Here is a 14,383-nt window from a genome sequence, read left to right on the forward strand (position 1 = left end):
ACATTTCTAGCTCTGCTCTCCACCAGAGTCCAGAGGAAAGAGCCCGAGACTGAGCACCAGTCTCTTCCTTCCTCCTCCCACTAGCCCGCGTCACTTCCTGACGCCAAAGAAAAGACTCCTGGTCTTGCCCTCAAAGACCTTCGCTTCATGGGCAGAACTCTTCTACAGTAAGTCTCCAGCAGGTGGCGTCATTCCAATCATTACAACAGCAATTCTCTTTTCCATCACTTTTTGTCTCCAACAGAACTAAAAAAAAATGAACAAAAGACATTTTTTTTGTTTTTCCTCAGTATTCCTTATAACCCTAGTATGTTCTGAATTTGAGTGTTCCTGCCACTACTGTTATACAATAATGAAAATATTTTCATTCTTCTCACTTGGAAGTATTCCTTTCTTAAATTTTAGTTGCTTAAGGAATTCCCCATGCATCAACATTTCTCGCTTTAGACAGCTTTCTTTTCATCTTTGCAAGAATTGTTTCTTTTTGGTGTTTGCAGAACTTCATTCTTGAGAGGGTCCTGAACCTCTTTTAACTTGCCTTGAAGAATTTTTCAGTCATGAGAGCCTATGCTTTTCTCATCTCTTTGAAATCCAAACATCCAAAATTAAGGATGCATGATAGGCTATATTCCTTACTTTATCATTAATTGCACAATGAAATAGTTATTTCTTCCTAAGATTCCTATCATTTCTACTTCAGCAACCATTTCCTCCTTATTCATCAGAGTTTTCAGAATAACAGTTCCCTTTATTGTTTCCTCCATCTTTTGAAAAATGAAACCATATTTAACGCTCTTCAAGAAAATTTTGTCTGCCTTGCTTTTGGCAATGAAGGAAAGAGAGACAGAGACAGACTGACACAGAAAGACAGAGAGACATTGAGAGGGAGAGACAGAGGGACAGAGAGACACAGAGAGACAGAGATCTGAAACAGAGACAGAGAGAGAAGCAGAGAAATATAGCCTTAGGGACAGTGACAGCAAGAGAGGGAGAGCTAAGGGAAAGACATAGAAATAGAAGTAGAGATAGAGAGACAGAGATAGAAAATAGAAAGACAGAGACTTGGGGGATGGAAGAAAAAGTTTTAAGGATATAAATATGTAAATCTGAGCTTATAGTTTTGCCTTCTGTATGGGAAGGTGATCTAGTAGGTCTAGTAAAGGTTGTATACATACACATTCTATCTTTTGCATAAATCTGTAAATAGGGTCATGATTAGGAATGAAACTAGGCCCTGTGGTTGATCTACCACCTATGTTCTTGATTTTTGATAGCACATAATCCTAGATATTGCCATGGCCTAGAATGATGAAGAAGCTTTCAATGAGGTTATTGATATATTTGTTGGTTTATTGGCCATGTGGTTTAAAGATGCTTTAAGTCCTAATGTTCAGAATGGAGGATTATGAGTTTTCATGGTCCCTAAAGGAGGTATCTCCCTTTCTGAAATGCAGGTCATATTATCAGTAGCTCCTTCTTTCATATATAGTTCTTTTCTTCAGCAGTAAAACTGTTTCCCTTCCCTTCCCTTCCCTTCTCCCTTCCCTTCTCCCTTCCCTTCCTTTTTTTCTCTTTTCGTGGTGTGATCTCTATGAGAGAAATATAAGAAATGTTCATGTTTATCCCTTTCTTGAAGCAATTAGTAATTTGAAACCACTGGGCAGAAAAAGTAAATGCAGTTTTGTTTTTTTTTTACAGTGGTTGTTTTGCTGCCAGCATGTTAAAGGCAGATTTTAGCCAGTGCAAATGATGGTCCTTTAGCAGCTTTCTTTAAAGGATTGTTACCTTGGCAGCTGATACACTATGCATATGCTGTTTCTGAGATAAAGAATAGGCCTTCCCTTATCCACAAGCCCATATGTCAAAGACAGGCATTTCCAGTACCCACTTTCTCAGGAAACTCATCTACTCTCATGATTTCATCTCCTACCTGGCTTTGAATGATTCCCAAATTGACATTTCTCACTCTAACTTTTTTACTCCAGAGACAGTACTATGCCCAGGCAACCTCAGAGTGGCTCACTGGCTCCTGAATTAATTGATTTTAGGTTTGAAATAGTACAGATATCTCCAGACCTAAAGATGGTTGAGAATATCTTTTTCCACACCTGGTGATAACAGTCATATAAGGATGATGTTAAAACTTTGCATTTATAAAATGCTGTATGATTTGAAAGAATTTCATTGACAACAATCCTATGAAGATGGTAGCAGGGTAAATTTTGTAGGGCCCAATTCTAGGATACAAGTGGCTAGAAAATACAGCTATGAGAAAAAAATGGAAACTAAGTAACTTTTTTTCTGATGCCTTCTTGATTTTATTTCGTTAATAATACCATCTGTGATCTTTTCTAAAGGTCTTTTTATTTTTAATAATAAACATTTTATTTATAGTTTTGGGTTCCAATTTTGATCCCTCATTCCCTCCCTCACCTCCCCCTTTCCTGAGGTGGTAAACAATCATATGTCAGTTATACATGTATGCTAATGTAAAACATTACCATATTTATCATCTTGTACAAGAAAACTTGATTAAAAAAATGAACAAAAGTGAAAAATAGCATGCTCAAATCTGTTCCCTCAATATCAGTTCTTTCTTTGGAGGTGGATAGTATGTTTCATCAATAGTCCTATGGGATTGTCTTGGATCATTATATTGTTGAGAATGGGATTGCAAAACAAATTGTGTTTCATGGATATAAAGTATATTACTAAGTTGTGAGTGGAACCTGGTAATGGAAGCATGCCCATCTACATATAACCCAAGAGCACAGGAATATAGGATACTCTGTAACATCTCTATTGCATTCTTATTTCTTTGGGCTGGATCACTCATCACATCTATACCCACACCTGTATGTTTATTTTCCCCTTGCTTAAAGTTGGGAGTGAAAGTAGGCAGGTAGCAATGGATACAAACATGAAGTCACAACTCACTATTCACCAGCATGAGAGAATGCATTCCTATTACTCAACACTGTAACTTCTGACCTCTCCTTGTCATTATTACATCATTTATTTTAAATATAAAATATTTAATATAAATAATAAAGAAAATACAATAACTATCATGATATTTATTTTATAATAGGCTTAATATAATAGTCCGCCAATAAGCCCAAGTTCCAATTTTCTACTGAAATCCACACACAGTCCAAAGGAGAATGAGTATTAGCTTATAGAAACATCGCAGGGAAGATGAGTGAGGAAAAACATGCCTGGAATAAGTCATAACTCTACACTGAAGGCCTTGATGTCCTTCCCTTCAAATATAATTACTGTTTTATACAATATATACCACTTTTGTACATAATTGTGTTATAAAATGTATTCCACATGGTGCTAATTCTCTGTTAGTTGTTCTTCTCATCCTCACTGCTTTTCTGCTTTGCAAAGGTGTTCCACTTCTGTTGTTGAAATGATGAAGTAGTTATAAGCACTTTTAACTCACAACCACCATTATCAGGGCACTGAGAAAATGTTATGCTCTTTCAAAGATAAACCTTTCCCTCAAGATGAAGAACTGCTGAGCTCTTTTTCCCTGAAAATAAATAGCTGAGGATTCTACTTTATACAATCAGCTTCAGGCTTCTTCTCACAGTAAAGCATAGTTCACAACGAAATAATGTAAACTTGGTTTAACCCCTCTGTTTTTCTCTCTGAAACCAGAAAGGGTAGAATTGAGTAAGAATCTCACAGCAGTTCTCTCAATCTCAAACTGAAGAGGGTAGTGGAAACAATATGCTCAGATATCTCATCATATCAACAAACTTGAATTATCTTCTAATACGCTTTCAGAATTTGCTCTAGATTTTCTCCAGGCAACTAGCAATAACATGTTTCTCTTCTAATAAGTAAATTTATAGGAAAGCTGCTGAAGTGTCAGCTCTCTCGGCTAGAAGAATTTCATATCTATTGACCCTGGCTTCTTGTCAGTTTTCCAAATTTAGCTTTTTTGTCTCTCTCTTTCTATGGCTTCATATAAAGGTTTCTTCTCTTTCTTCTTACGTGTTACACACCGATCTGATGGTTGGTGACCTGTCTTTACCTTATGGAATAAAATTCAAGAAATCTACATTTTTGTCAAACATAAACCCAACAGTCCTTATTTACTCATTACATAGTTTCCAAGCCTAAATTTGTTTCACACATTGTGTGAGGTATAACCTTCACAAGTCTAAAAACAGTCACATGAAAATGTACTGATACATAGGGTTATGGGTGTATGGGTGTGCTAGCACTGCCATTTGTAAAATTCACATAATTTTTTTCACCCTCATTTCATACTAGGGAAAAACGTATGAATTTTTTCTTTGTGTTTTGTAGGGTGTTTAACTTTTTAAAATTTGGGTTAAGCATTTGGTCATAGACTCTATGTCATCTGCTGGCCTTTGTATGTTGTCTGTAGCTTCCAAAAAACTTCCCCATAATTACCATTTAATTTCTTATGCTGACCCACAAATATGTCAAAATTGATGGGGAAAGTCACTATGTGGAAGGGATAACTATAATTCTGTGCATCCATTCTTATAATGTTTTTTTTCTTTTTGTGGGGCAATGAGGGTTAAGTGATTTGCCCAGGGTCACACAACTAGTAAGGGTCAAGCGTTTGAGGCTGGATTTGAACTCAGGTCCTCCTGAATCCAGGGCAGGTGCTTTATCCACTGCACCACCTAGCTATCCTGAGTGTGCATCCATGCTTCCCTAAGCTATTGCTCCACTTTCAAACAGGTGCCTTAAGTACAGTACTTTCATTTCAGTAGCAGTGCTCTATCTGGTCCTTGGAAGAACTTGTCTTCCTCTTCAACTTTTTATTTGGGAAGCAACATGTATAGCAGCTTCCACGCACAAATATTGCTTTCTACCTTTTTCATCAACCAATCAATTCCATATGGAAGCGCCTGTGTCTTACATAAGAACAATAGATATGAGTACTTCAGAGGCATTTGGGAAAGTTTATATGAACTGATAGAGAAGAAAGTAAGCAGAGCCAGGAAAACAACATATATGTTGCCTACAACAATATAAACAGAAGAAATAGTAAAAAGTAACTGTTGTGCCATTATAGTGGCCATGATTGATCCCCAGGAAAAATAAAAAAACAAAACAAAAAGAACAAGCATCCCTCCTATCCTTACAGTGACAGGAGATTATAGGATATCCATTGACTGTGTTACTATGTTGAATTTTAGATCAACTTCTCCTTCCTCCATATTTTCACATACATTGTCATCTATGTGGGGTCAGATATTCTCCACACAGTCTTTCCTATTGATTATTGCTCCCCAAGAAATGAAATACGATTCTCTTTTTAGTTCTACAATGCTATTTTATTTCACTTCACTCATGTAAATAATCACATTCTAGTTTTTATTGGTAGCTATTCTTTTTAGAATATGATTTTTAAAAATTTTTACTATGACACCTGGGTTATCCCTGGAAATGTGGGCCTCCAGAAAACTTACACTAAAGTTGAGACTCTTTGTGGGTCAGGATTTATAACCACAGCTCAAGAGCCCTCACCAATGAATTTACTTATACTAGTCAGCCAGATGATATTAATGAGTAACAAAAACAAACATTTATTAAGGTTGTTATTTTATATCAGTCATGGTGTTAAGCTTGAAGGACAACAAAAAGGTAACAGGAAAAATAGCATGCAAATTACCATATATACAAATCCCTGGACAGGTATACCAACCAGAAGGCTATAATAATAGTTCAAATGTGAAGTGTTGAAGGGGTTATACCAGGGTGGTAGTTGTGTGGTTAAAGAAAAAGGGGATGCAGCTTAGATTTGGATACAAAAGACCTTTGAACACATAGCATTGTGAACAAAAGAAAATTCACTCTGAGCAAACATTGGGCTACTATTCCATAGGTTATTCCACCACTAGTGAAGAGAGATACACCTGTTGAGAACATGTGTGATCAGGAAATAGGCATGGAGGACACACATTGGGAACATGTGTGAGAAGGACAAGTGTTACTGGGGCAACATAACTATGATGCCGAAGATCTAATACTTCCTTCTGTTGATATATTCACATCTTTTCTACTAGTATCTGTTAAAAGATTTCATCTCTGCTGTTCTCTGCTGAGACTTATGTCATTGATAATTACTATATTTTCTTTACTGAACATCTCTAGACCATGAGACACTTTCTATAGCCTGTGGTCTGTTAGGCTTCATGCTAATGGACATATGCTGCCTCTCTACTTCCATCTTCTATGGCATATTGACTAGAATTTCTCTCTCTAGCCTGAATAATAACTTCAAGAGTTATAAGCCACTACACCTGGCCAAAGGGCCAACAAAAACAGTCTGTATTCCAGTCTCACAAGTACCTGCTGTGTGGTCATGGGCAGATCACTTAACCTCTCTGCTCTAGGAAGTTTCTAAGACCAGAATTTATAGAGAAGTGGCTAACCTGTATGGGTGGAGGAAGTTCCTTACTTAGAGCCTCATATAGCAATTAAATCACAGTTCTATTTTTTATCCCTATCCACACCAACTTCATGAAAGTTACATAGTATCAATGGATATTAGTCATGTAATCAGAAATTGTAAGTTTGATAATTTGCTGAAAACTATGGCAGGTCACCAAGATATTTTCAGTAAAAATGAGATACTAAGGACATAGAAATCACCTTATTGTATTTTTGGTACCTTACATTGTTGGAATATGCATGTTTTAATTTTTATTATGAACCTGAGCCATTCCCACAAATGTAGACCTCCAGAGGATTTACACCAAGGACAAAATTCTCTAGGAGTCAAGATTTAAAATTATAACTTGCTAGTCATAGATTTGGCAACTGGTTCAGGGTGGAAGAGGTTGAGTAATGATTTGGGAGATTCTTGAAGTTGTGAACATTGGTAACTGGAAGAATGGTTGGAGACTAACAAAAGTCTCATGAAAACCCTGGGAAGAGTATCCAAGAGGAGGAGATGTTTAACAGTGTCAAGATGAAAAAGACTGAGGAAAAAGTTCATTGGATTTATTAATTAAGAGATCATTGGTGTCATTGAAAAGAGTAATTTCAGGCAAGTGATGGGGACAGAAAACATTGCAAGAGGTTGAGAAGTGAATGGGAGGTGAGAAAAATAAAGGAAACATGCATATATATGTGTGTGTATGTATGTATGTATGTATGTATATATATATATATATATATATATATATATATATATATATATATATATAATTTTCTAGGAGGCTGGTTACAAAAAGCAGTCTTTCTGTAGGATGATAATTTGAGAGAATGGTAGGGTTACGTAAATGTTTTGTTTGTTTGTTTGCCTTGGTTTGTTTTAGAATGGAATGGATCTGGGCAGGTTTACAGGTAGCAGGGTGGGAGTCAGTGGATAAGGAAAGCTTGAAAATTAGAGAAGAAGGAAATTGAAGTAACAAGTTCCCCATGAGATGAAAGAGGATAAGATCTAGTGTATAAGTTAAGGGTTTGGATTTGATGAGAAGAATAGCCATATCATCCTCTAATACTCGTAGTGAAAGAGAGTTATTGTAGAAGTCAGTTGTAGAAATCGAGAAGAAAAAAATGTTTCTAAAGATGATCTTAATATTTTCATGTTTAGATTATGTCAGCTGAGAAAGAAAGTGAAAGGGCATTAGAAGTTGCTTGAGAAGACAGGGGAGAAACCTTGCAGCAGGCTCTCTGGGAAGTTATGTTGAAACAGATGTAATTAACTCAAGTATCCTCTCATTGCTATCCTTTTCTTTTTTTAATTTCATGTTGATTTTGGCCTCTGCTCAAACTAGTTGATTCTCTAACTGTTCACAGACATTTGAAAAGACACACAGTTAGTAACTAGCCATTTTCTATCTATTAAATACAGTCAATTTCATTTTTTGATAGGTTATTTGGTTCTTATTATGTCTTTTGCCTTCTTATTCTTTCCTTGAAGAAAACATTCATTGCTCAGAATCACAAAATATAAGAAAAATACACATTAAAACAACTATGAGGTTTTGTTTTACCCTTGTGAAACTGGCAAAGATGACAGAAATGGTCATGAAATGAAAAGGGTAAAAGTTGTATGGACTGCAAACAGATAACACTGTCTTAGTGCATTAAATTGATACAGATGTGAATTGGTTCACCCATTCTGGAAAGCAATTTGGAAAATAGGGGAAAAAAAAAAGGCACTAGACTGTATGTCCATTCCTTTTAATCTAAAGATACAACTATTATGAATGAACCTCAAAGAGCTTGAAGGTAAATGTCAAAGTCCTATATATTCAAAAATATTTATGGCAATTCATTTTATAGTGGTAAAAAGTGGCAGTAAAGTGGATATCCACTTATTGTGGAATAGCTGGGAACAATTTGTGGTACATGAATGTAGTGGAATATTATTGACCATGTGAAATAAAAGACAGCAAAAATTCAGAGAAACTTGGGAAGAATCATGTGAACTGATAAAAGAGAAGCAAGTAAAATAAGGAGAAAAATTTACTTGATCACCACAATGATATAAAGTAAAACCACATTGAAAGACTTCGGAGATTGGACCAAATCAGCAACTAGAGTGACTTTTAGTTTAGAGAACAGTGGAAATTCAGAATAAAGCACACATTTTTAGACATGCCCCAAATATTGACTTGTTAAATTTGTCTGTTCTTAGTCATAAGTAGGAAAGGTGCTGTGGAGTGTGAGGTTGTCTTTGAGAAAGGAGAGTTATTTTTTAAAATAGCATTAAAAATAAAACACCCATAAAACAGTAGAATAGTATTAGAAAATAGCCTTTTTTACATGGGACCTACACAAAAATTGTACTAGGGCATAAAACCCTGATATTCAAATGCAGAAAGACAGAACTAGTAAATGCATCCTTTTCAGACCATGATGTAATAAAAAGTATGTGAAATAAAAGGGCCATGGAATGAAAGAAAACTGTCTTTTAAATATTCACCATTCCCTATTCTTAGAATTTATTACTACCAGCTATTAACACTTTAGTTTTAGTGAATTCCATAAGCATTTCAACTTCTCTTACAGATGTTATCCAGTTGACTATACCCTAACACACTTTTTTCTTATAACAGTGCCAAAAGGAAATATATAAATTATTCTCACTCTCATTGGCTTGTTCTATTACCTGCTTCCAAACCACAGTTTGTTTCACAGCTTACTTTGGTGACAAAACAAAATATTTTGGGGAAAAATGTTTTTTTGCACATAATCGGCAACATTTTGATTATTTCAGTTTAATCAATGGAATTTTAGACTATAATTCATACTAGTTTTTACCTAGCTCCTCTTATTCAGTGCCCCACATTTCAAACAAGATTTTCTTTGTTTCACATAAGGCAAATGCAACACATAAACCTCTAGAGACTCTCAAACCTAGATCTTTTGGTTCTACATCATGGATTTTCCATCTAATCTCTTTTCCCTTCTCTTTAGTTACACAGATTATACTGATCCCCACTGGATTGCTTGCCCCAGGGTGACAGGACCATAATACTGGAAGAAAGAAAAGCTACTTATAAAGCTTTTCAACTTTTCAGTTGTCCATAGCTGTTCCTTTTCTGGAAACCCAAATAATACTAGTTTTACTTAATTCAGTTACTTTAAACACTTGTCTCTACCAAGATTATTTACTATGTGAATTTCTCATACTAGTAACATAAGATTTAATATTTCATAATTTTCTATTTAATAATAATAACTAATATACTTGTGGTGCTTACTAAGGGTAGACACTCTGCTAAGCATTTCATAATTATTTTCTCATTTGATTCTAAGTGCAAACCTGGATGGTAGGTGCTGTTATTATATGTATTTTGAAGATGAGGAAATAGAGGGAAACAAAGGTTAAATGAATTGCCCAGGGTCACAGAATGATTAAAGCAGTATTTGAACTCCTGACTCCAGGTCTCGAACTCTATCCACTATGTCTCTTAGCTGCTCTATGTAAAGTTGCATACTTCCAGTACTACATAAGTGAAATTAATTTGGGGGAGGATATGTTTTTTAGCCATCATCTAAATATATAGCATTCAACTGAAATGGTTTTGCTGGACGCTAACTAATGGAAGAATAGGTTTTATTTTGATGATAAATGCATATTTTTCACATAAAAGACAAATTGTTCATTTCAAAATGTTCAGTGGGATGATACTTAAAGTTAATTCTCACTTGTTAAATTTCAGACGTTGGAAAGTCAAATACAAGAATATTCTTTGGGCCTTTATCATTTTCATTTGATTACAAAGAGGATATTTTAATAATTTACTTGCAGATCTATCACTTTCAGGATTTTATCTTGTGAAGATTATAGGAGCAATGGTAGGAACATCGGACTTTGTAGTATTTATTGTGGTCTGCTTCAGTTGAATTATTTGAATCATAGAACAGTACAGTCAGAAGGAAACTTAGAGGTCACTTGATCTATGTAATAATATAGGGATGCCTTGTGTAGCATTAATCTTATCCTTTAGAAAGCATTGCATTCCTCCCATTACATTCTATTGTTGGGAAGGTCTAGGTGGTAAAGATTCCCATGTAGATAGGATTTTAACCAGATGACTTACGAGGTTTCTCCTGACACAGAGAGTCAGTTAGTCAATGAAGAGAGTCTGTACCTCATGATGGCCACAGTTCAGCTCATATGACATGGTGTTTAAAGCTCACACAAACCTAGTTCTTTACCTCTGCAATATAATTTATTGGAGTCCTTCATAAATGGGGCAGTGATAATTGAGCCAAAATTTAAAACATGGTCTGACTGGAAATGTGTATTATATCCCATGATCAAGACATTATGTTTCCATTAACTCTACTAGTTCAAATTTAATTTCTTATTAAAAAACAAACAACATCCCCACACCCCATGTCTTTTTTTGTTAAAGGAAATGTTGCCAAGTCAGAACTTCCCTATCCTGTGCTTTGTATGATTAATTTCTTTGCTCTAAAATCAGTACTTTACATTCAGTCCTGTTAAATTTCTCCATGGTTTTGACATAATGTTCTAGCCTGGCAAGGCAATTTTTAATCTTTTCTTTGCCATTTATCTATAACCTGTCAAATTAACTATCCTGCCCATCTTTGTCACTTGAACAATTGATAAAGTGTGCCTTCTGTCCTCATCCAAGTCACTGATGAAAATATTAACAGAACAGAATCAAGGATGAAGCCCTGGGGCACTACAGAAGAAAACATCGGTCCAGGTTGGCAACTGTACATTAATTAATACTTATTGGGCATGGCTGTTCAACCAGCTTTAAATCCAATGAAGTATGTCACCTTCCATTTCACATTTCATAAACTTACCTACCAGGATAAGATGAAGTCTCTATAAAAAGTGGAGGACTCAAGTCTTACCATACTGTAGTATGTCACTTAGAATGGCAACTACTCTAGTTTCTCAAAAACTATGCCAGTAGAATGTAAATTCTGGCAACTATGACGACACTGGGGCGGGGGGGGGGGGGACACCACCACAACAAATTTGTGGTCATTGCCTGAGAACCAGCCTAGCTATGTTGGAGAGACTCATTAGGGGTTGGCCACAAATAAATGTGTATTTGTTTGTATTGTACAGCAATTTATAAAGCCTCTTAAATAAATTATATAGTGGTCTTGTGCTTTGGTGGAAGTAGTGCTCACAATAATATACACAAAGATGCTTGATGCATAGAATTTTATATAAGAATACCATGAGGGGCCAGCTAGGTGGTGCAGTGGATAAAGCACTGGCCCTGGATTCAGGAGGACCTGAGTTCAAATCCAACCTCAGAAACTTGATACTTATTAGCTGTGTGAACCTGGGCTTAACTTAACCCCAATTGCCTCAAAAAAAAAAAAGATTTAACATTTTTTTTAAAAATTATAATCTTTCCTTTTAATTCATCATCAGTTTAGGAATGACTCAAACCTTTGTAGCCAGACAGTGAAGCTTTTTTGCTGAATTTTCTTGTGCCCTGTTTAATTTTCAAACAAGTCTTAAGCTTAACTACTCTTTGCCTGTATAATCGCCTTGTACTGCCATTGGGAGCCATGGTTGATGCTGCTCATTGATCTTCTCCATCCACTATATTTTTTTGATCACTCATTCAACTGGTCTTTACTTACATAGAGAGAGTCTCAATCTATTTCAGAGAATCCAAAACATAAAAGAAGAGATGGCTTAATGGAGCTGTAGGTATTTCTGAGCCCTTAAGATACCTATCCAGTAACTCACAAGACTGTCCAGTCCTTCAAATATGTTTAGGATATATCCTTAGGATTTAGCTGAACCATTTGTGCTTGTGTAAGTCTGAACCATTTGTGCTTGTGTAAGCTTCTATTACTAATGTAGAAGCCTGAATGTTTTCACTTTAGTTTTTTAATGGCCAGTATAGAGACTCATTTAGGGGATGCCCAAAACAGTGATGGAGTCAACACATTTAGAGCAAAGGCAGATTAGCAGTGCTCTTGTCAGGTTCCCTCTGATTTGAAATAAGGAGAATAAACAATCCAATGGATCTGTTTAGAAGATATCTAGGAGGGGGAAGCTAAGTGGTGCAGTGGATAAAGCACTAACCCTGGATTCAGGATCTAGCCTCAGACACTTGACACTTGATGCATCTTACTACTGTGTGACCCTGGGCAAGTCACTTAACCCTCACTGCCCCCCCCAAAAAAAAACAAACAGAAGATATCTAGGAGTTATGAGTGCCAGTTAGTTGATGTAGTGGATAAAGAACTGGAACTGGAGTCAAGAAGACCTGAGTTCAAATCTAGATATAGATACTTATTAGCTGTGTGATTCTAGGCAAATCACTTAAGCCTGTTTTTCACAGTTTCCTCATCTGTAAAATGATATGGAGAAGAAATGGCAAACTACTCCTGTATCTCTACCAAGAAAACCCCTAGATGGGGTCATGAAGAGTCACAAATGGTTGCAAAATGACTGAACAAAAAGGAGGAGTCATGAAACCTTTGAAAACTTTGGTAGAATGAGTTTGTTTCCTTCTTTATTTTTCAAAGTCATCACAGCAATATTCTTAAAGTCTGGGCATACATTGCCAAATCAGCCAATCTGCAAAATGATAGATTTCCACATGTGGGTTGTATCTTACAGTTGCTACTTGGCTTTTTACTAAGCTAAGTATAAATACATTTTCCTCACTGAATTGTCACTAATTTTTTATTCATTTAAAAATTTCTCCTCCTTAAGATTAGGTTTTTGTTTGTTTTTGTTGTTTTCTTTTGCTTTGCTTTTCTCTGTATACTCAGTTTTTAGCACAATGCTTGACATACAGTAGACACAATAAATTTTGAATGATGAAATGACTGTTTTGAAACTAACATTATAGATTTCTAATGTGTCACCTAATAGACTCAGATTTGAAGTTTTTAGCTTTTTCTATCTCAATGTGTGTTTATAGAGAGGGTTCCAGCCATGAGTTTTCACAGTATTTTTTTTTCTTACTCAGTGACTATCTACTTTCAAATCTAGCTTGAAAGTATATTTTAATTCTATTAACAGTGTAACAATATTGAGAGTCTTAAATAGTTTGGGAAGGAGCAGATGTAACAAATTACGAAGGAGAAGTAAGAGGAGAAGGAGGAGGAGGAGAAGGAGGAGAAGAAGAAAAAGAAGAAGAAGGAGGAGGAGGAGGGGGAAGAGGGGAAAGAACCAAAAGGATGTATATATTAATGAAACTCAAAAAGGAAAGGAAATTTCTGTCAATTTAGGGTTGTATTACTATTATTCTCATAGACACTTAAAATGCAGGACTGGAAATCAAAATAAAATACCACGAGATTAAAGCAGAATTATTTTTAAGGACGTTGATTTTAGGATCCAAATATATTCATGCTGAAAGCATGAAATTATTCCTAAATATATTGCTTAATGTATTTAAATACTAATGATAATAACACCTTGTATTAATGACCTTCAAATATGAAAATAAAGATTCTGACTTACTATGAATTTAAGTTATTTTTTTTCAAAGTTGGGAATTAGTTTGCACTAAATCATGTGGACTCTCCAATCCAATCTGACATGTAGTCATTAAGTATCTACTATGTGAAAACTATAGTGATATGATTTATAGAGAGCTTATTTCACAGTAAGGAGGACAAGGGTTCAAGTCCCTGTTCAGACATATGTTGGCTTTTTGAACATGAGAAAGTCATTTGATCTCTCAGTGACTCAAGATGATTAAGACTATAAATTACAAAGCATTTGCCACCTAAATTGGCAAAGAACATTTCCTTACATGCACTAAATGCATGGCATCATAATTTTTTTTGAGTGCACAAAACACTGAGTTAGGAGCAAGGGATTCAAATGCAAACTGTGAAAAAAGACAGAACTGCTCTCCAGTATGTAAACATTAATATTGTATAATCTATATACACACAT

The sequence above is a fragment of the Dromiciops gliroides genome, chromosome 3, assembly GCF_019393635.1.
Source record: "Dromiciops gliroides isolate mDroGli1 chromosome 3, mDroGli1.pri, whole genome shotgun sequence".
NCBI lineage: Eukaryota > Metazoa > Chordata > Mammalia > Microbiotheria > Microbiotheriidae > Dromiciops > Dromiciops gliroides.